This window comes from Schistocerca serialis, chromosome 9 (assembly GCF_023864345.2).
Source record: "Schistocerca serialis cubense isolate TAMUIC-IGC-003099 chromosome 9, iqSchSeri2.2, whole genome shotgun sequence".
Classification (NCBI taxonomy): domain Eukaryota; kingdom Metazoa; phylum Arthropoda; class Insecta; order Orthoptera; family Acrididae; genus Schistocerca; species Schistocerca serialis.
The window spans coordinates 62185006-62191711 of NC_064646.1; positions in this window are offsets into that span (position 1 = coordinate 62185006).

Consider the following 6706-nt stretch of genomic DNA (forward strand, 5'->3'; position numbering starts at 1 on the left):
GTAGCGCCACGTAGTGCTAATATCCCGAGCGACAGAAACTAATTTGAAGCTCGCGAAGTATTTAACAAGTATCACGTATTTTGAATGTGAGATACTGATACAGCGTTGGTTGCGGAGGTTTTTATTTTTCAAATTTCAATGAAGCGTTTCGCCTGTGACGGGCATCTTCAGATTAGAGAAACCGGTCCCGGCGCATGTCGTCTATAAATTTGACTACAGCATGCGAATACATCGGCAAAATACGATTAGGATATCAAAAAATTGAAAATCCCCAAGGCATGTCGAGTGTGGCTTCCTTATTCGTTGCCATGTGTAAATGATTCTGCACTGATTAGTAACCGATGCATGGCAGAGCTAGTGGCGTTTGTTGCAGGATTCTAGTGCGAGTCCTTTACGAGGTATCGCATTTTGAGAAGTTCCCACAATGACACATGTGTAATACCGGTGGCAGCACACAATAAAGAACAACACAAGGCATACACTAGTTTCATATGTGGATTCTGACCAGCAACGAGACAAAGGACCATCACAGGTTGTGTTCCAAATGACCATCGGCAAAGGAAATACACACTTGCTGTCTGGTATGGAACGCCTGCTGCACACGTGCTAGCGTCTCAGCGGAGACTTCCGAGCAGGCTGCGGTAATACGTCATTGCATATCATCGGGTGTAGTTGGTATGTCCTTGTAGACAGCGCCTTTAAGCTTTCCGCACAGAAAAGAGTCTTCAAGCGTCAAAGCCAGGGAACTTGCCGGCCAAGATACAGGCGCTCTGGTTCAAGTCCAACACTTTGGAAACTATTCGGAAACATATGCTGTAGTACTTATATATGTGGAAGATGGTCTTTTAGGAGGCTGCGATACTTGGGCGCGTTCAGTGTTGCGCCTTTGAAAAACGGGTCTATGGGCTGATGGTTCACTAGCTCACACCACACGTTTATTCTCCACGGACGCTGATGTTCCACCTGGCGAAGCCAACGTAGATTGTCGACAGACGAATACTGTATGTTTCGGCATTTTATCTGGCCATGATTGCTAAATGTGGCTTCATCGCTAAACAAGATACATGATACATCTAGAGTTTCCTGTCTTAATGCCTATGTACAGAAGTTAACACGAATATTCTCGTAATCGTTTCCATTCAGCTCTTAATGGAGATAGATGTGATGCGGATGGAACCTACGAGGTGTGGCTAGAAAAAAACCGGACTAGTACTGGTGAAACAATAAAACGAATGCAATAAGGCTGAAAGTCGCGTGGCCTGTCACGTGACTCTCGCTCCGCCTACTGCTCGAGTTTCATCTGCCTCCTGCACTCAGTCTGCCCGTGGCGTCTGTTTTAAGTAGTTGACGTTTTGTCTGTGCGTCGGAAAATGATGAGTGTACAGAAAGAACAGCGTGTTAACATCAAATTTTGTTTCAAACTAGGAAAATCTGCAAGTGAAACGTTTGTAATGTTGCAACAAGTGTACGGCGATGATTGTTTATCGCGAACACAAGTGTTTGAGTGGTTTAAACGATTTAAAGATGGCCGCGAAGACACCAGTGATGACACTCGCACTGGCAGACCATTGTCAGCAAAAACTGATGCAAACATTGAAAAAATCGGTAAACTTGTTCGACAAGATTGCCGTTTAACAATCAGAGCAGTGCCTGAGTTAACAGGAGTTGACAAGGGAAGTGTTAGGCAGATTCTTCATGAAAGTTTCAACATGAACAAAGTGTGTTCAAAAATGGTTCCAAAGTGTCTCACAATTGAACAGAAGGAACGCCGATGAATGATTTGTTCTGACATCCTGGAAAACATTGAAAGTGATCCCACCTTCTTACAAAATGTTATTACTTGCGATGAATCGTGGTTTTTTACTTACGATCCCGAAACTAAACGCCAATCGATGCATTGGAAAACTCCTGGTTCTCCACGATAAAAAAAAGCACGAATGTCAAAATCGAAATTCAAGGCAATGATGATTGTTTTTTTTGACATCAAAGGGATTGTGCACATTGATTGGGTACCAGAGGGACAAACAGTGAATCAGCATTACTACATTAGCGTCCTGGCTACCCTACGTGAGCGAGTACGGAGAAAACGGAAAGATTTGTGGAGAAAAAAGTCATGGATCCTTCACCAAGACAATGCCCCAGCTCACAGTGCGTTGTCAGTGAAGACGTTTTTGGCAAAACACAACATTCCCATCTTAGATCATCCACCCTACTCACCTGATTTGGCCCCCTGTGACTTTTTTCTTTTCCCTAAAGTCAAGTCAGCTTTGAAAGTAACTAGATTTGAGACTGTTGAAACCGTAAAAGAAAAAGCGACGGAAGTAATGTATGGACTTACCGAAAATGATCTGCAGCATTGCTATGAACAGTGGAAAATTCGTATGGAGCGGTGTAGAGACCGAGGAGGAGAGTACATTGAAGGAGATAACATGAAATTGTAAATAATTGTAAATAAATGTTTTTTCCAGCATCAGTCCGGTTTTTTTCTAGCCGCACCTCGTATGTCGATGGAGAATGCCTGGGACAGTTGCCACACTCATGCCACTTCTTCGTACGATCGCACGGGAGCTAACGCGCGGATCAACTGCAACAGCAGCAGGAACATTAGTTTGCCCCTCTTCTGTCGTCACTTGTTTGCTTCTGTTATGTTGTTACTGCTTTAAGAGGTTGATAAATACTTGCCGAGATGATTGACGTCTATAGGGGTATCTTGCTGCATGCACCATACAAGAACGAACTGCTTTCTTCCTACACCCTCCATACAAAGTGAGCATATCGACTTTTTCTGCGTTGTAGATCCCATCGTCCACTGACCAGCAAGTCGCAGTGCACTCTAGGAACACACAAGCACACTGTAAGCTAACATAACAATGTCGTAACTATGTAAGGTAACGGGGGATGATATGGAGCTCTTCCAAGTAGTTCATAATTTAAATTTAAAGCACAGCAGCAGAAATAATATGTTGGGCTGGTGTACTTCAATCAAAATGTTTTATAGTAGAATTAAGTTATAAAGATGTTTACAACAACTGCAAAGAAAATCGTTATTTTATTATGAAGACACCATTCAGTTTCGATCTTTGTAGTGCCAGACAAGTATTTGCATGTCTCATATTTCGTGCAAAGACGTCGTTAAATGAAGGGAGAGGGTGAAACTGTGCCATAACATAGTTATTTCTAATTATGTGAATCTGATAGCATGTCATAAATTAGTTCTGATTTTAATTTTCTGTGCTTGAGAATAAAATTATGTATTAAATGCAGAGTGAAAACAGTGTGATGCAAAATGGACATGAAAATACTTGTTTTGTGTTTTGATGAGCGTCGTAGTTCCGTTGCATAGTTTTTTTTAAATTGCTACGAATTATAAAATTATGTGGTGATAACTGTGTGTAAATTATATAGTGCATTTAGGTTTAAGGGGGGTAGAACGTCAAACGGGCCGACTTTGAGCAGAAGAGGCATCTCAGGACATTTTAATTTCCAGTGTCTATACTTTTACAAATAAATTCATAAAACTTTGTCAGCATCACCAGGAAGGGCGCAAATGCAGCCGTTCACTACCAACCCACTTTGCAGATGAGCCACGTGAAAAAATAGATAGTGAACGAGCCCGACTGTAGTTGCACCAGCAACTACGCAGGTTGAATGGCACAAACAAATGTCGGTGTGCAAACTTTGTACAATACGATATCCCGTAAACGACTTGCACTAAAATCCATCAACAAACACCACTGCCGTTAATTTGCCCCGATTTTAGTTTGTTTATGTCAATAGGCATTGTTCCATTTAGAAAAGTGTGTTGTGATGTACCTTTTGCATTTCTTGCTTTTATGTTTTCATTTCCTTCAAAGGCAAAGAGAATTGGTGAAGCGGTAGCCCAGCGCAGAGCCTGCGCCTACCTTCATGTATTTTTGATTTTCAAATGTTAAAAACATAAGATGTTTTTACTCTTCTTCGGTAAGAGGAACGACTCGCTCTCTGTTAATGAACGTAGGTAGACATAAAATTTTGGTTGTGAGAATAAGTAAAAAGTCTGTATTTTTAATGTGCAAAGGAAGAATATAGCATTATTTTACCAGTGAAGTTGTATGACTCATTATCCCAAGTAGTATTGTAATATTTAAAATTCCAAGAAGCCCACTACGGAGTTATCACGAAGATCCGATTACAACATTATGGACACGGTCAGGATTTGTAGGTGGATACGGCGGTCGAACGTAGTATTATTAATTGGTAAGCGTAAACTAACGACAAGAGAAAGACTATTTCGTTTTTGTGGAACTAATATGAAAAGATTCTTGGACCACATCAACAACATCCATGACAACAACAAGTTCACGTTGGAGATAGAGACAGATGGTGCCTTGCCGTTCCTTGACGTCCTCGTCCGCCGCAGAGCAAATGGGTGTCTCAGCCACAGCGTTTACCGGGAACCCAACCACACAGACTGATACCTGCACGCTAAGAGGTGTCACCATCCGTCGCAGAAATGTTCTGTTCTGAGGACCTTAGTGCGTCGAGCCGAAACCGTAACAGATTCTGAAAACTTGCCGAAGGAACTGAGACACTTACGGAAAGTATTCAAGGAAAACGGCTACAACAACCGCCAGATTTCGTAAGCTATCTTTCCGAAAATACGTAAACAGAAAGACTCCGAGGAGGACTCGAAGAAGTTTGTGTTCTTGCCGTTCTGTGGCTCAATAACAGGAAAGATAAGCCGGCTCCTAAAGAGGCATAAAATCGATTCGGTCTTCAGGGCTCCAGCAAAAATTCGAAAACTCTTGAGACCTGTAAAAGACGACGTAGGCATCAGTACACCAGGAGCATGTAAAATACCATGTTGGAGTGGACGGTTCTACACTACTGGCCATTAAAAATGCTTCACCACGAAGATGACATGCTACAGACGCGAAATTTAACCGACAGGAAGAAGATGTTGTGATATGCAAATCATTAGCTTTACAGAGCATTCACACAAGGTTGGCGCCGGTGGCGACACCTACAACGTGCTGACCTGAGGAAAGTTTCCAACCGATTTCCCATGCACAAACAGCAGTTGACCGGCGTTGCCTGGTGAAACGTTGTTGTGATGCCTCGTGTAAGGAGGAGAAATGCGTACCATCACGTTTCCGACTTTGATAAAGGTCGGATTGTAGCCTATCGCGATTGCTGTTATCGGAATACGGAATCGATGGGTTGAGGAGGGTAATACGGAACGCCGTGCTGGATCCCAACGGCCTCGTATCACTAGCAGTCGAGATGACAGGCATCTTACCCGCATGACTGTAACGGATCGTGCAGCCACGTCTCGATCCCTGAGTCAACAGATGAGGACGTTTGCAAGACAACAACAATCATCTGCACAAACAGTTCGACGACATTTGCAGCAGCATGGACTGTCAGCTCGGAGACCATGGCTGCGGTTACCCTTGACGCTGTATCACAGACAGGAGCGCCTGCGATGGTGCGCTCAATGACGAACCTGGGTGCACGAATGGCAAAACGTCAATTTTTCGGATGAATCCAGGTTCTGTTTGCAGCAGCACGATGGTCGCACCTGTGTTTGGCGACATCGCGGTGAACGCACAATGGAAGCGCGTGTTCGTCATCGTCATACTGGCGTATCACGCGGCATGATGGTATGGGGTGCCATTGATTATACGTCTCGGTCACCTCTTGTTCGCATTCACGGCACTTTGAGCAGTGGACGTTACATTTCAGATGTGTTACGACCCGTGGCTCTACCCTTCATTCGATCCCAGCGAAAGCCTACATTTCAGCAGGATAATGCACTACCGCATGTTGCAGGTCCTGTACCGGCCTTTCAGGATACAGAAAATGTTCGACTGCTACCGTGGCCAACACATCCTCCAGATCTATCATCAATTAAAAACGTCTGGTGAATGGTGGCCGAGCAACTGGCTCGTCACAATACGCCAGTCACTACTCTTGATGAACTGCCGTATCGTGTTGAAGCTGCACGGGCAGCTATACCTGTACACGCCATCGAAGCTCTGTTTGACTCAATTCCCAGGCGTATCAAGGCCGTTATTACGGCCAGAAGTGGTTGTTCTGGGTACTGGTTCCTCAGGATCTATGCACCCACATTGCGTGAAAATGTAATCACATGTCAGTTCTAGAATAATATATTTGTCCAATGAATACCCGTTTATCATCTGCATTTCTTCTTGGTGTAGCAATTTTAATGGCCAGTAGTGTACATTGGTCGTACCATTGAACAGCGCTCTGTAGAACACGAGAAATGTTTTGGTCTACGGTACCCAGAGAAATCAGCGGTAGGAGAGCTTGCATTAGAAAGTGGTCATCGTATTGCATTCGACGAGACATCTATTATCACACGGACTAACAGTTTTGCGGGTAGCATAATAAAAGAAGCGATCCAAATAAAACCCCTCAATAAAGACGGCGGCCTGCATCTAAGCACCGCCATCCGAAGGTTGAGGTGGGCGCGGCGGCGCAAACATTACCATATATGGTGCCGGAGCGGGTACCAGTGACGTCACGGAAGGCAGCGCGGCTCTTGTAAGGACGGCAGCAGCAGGCAGAAAGAAGACAGTACTCGGCCGAAAGTTCGTGGATTTTAAACCAGTTGACGCGGCTGGAAGCCCGAGAAACTTTTATCACATTCTTTAGCCATTTACAGGCATAGCCCAGCTTATTGTGTGTGTCCGACACGCCGAGG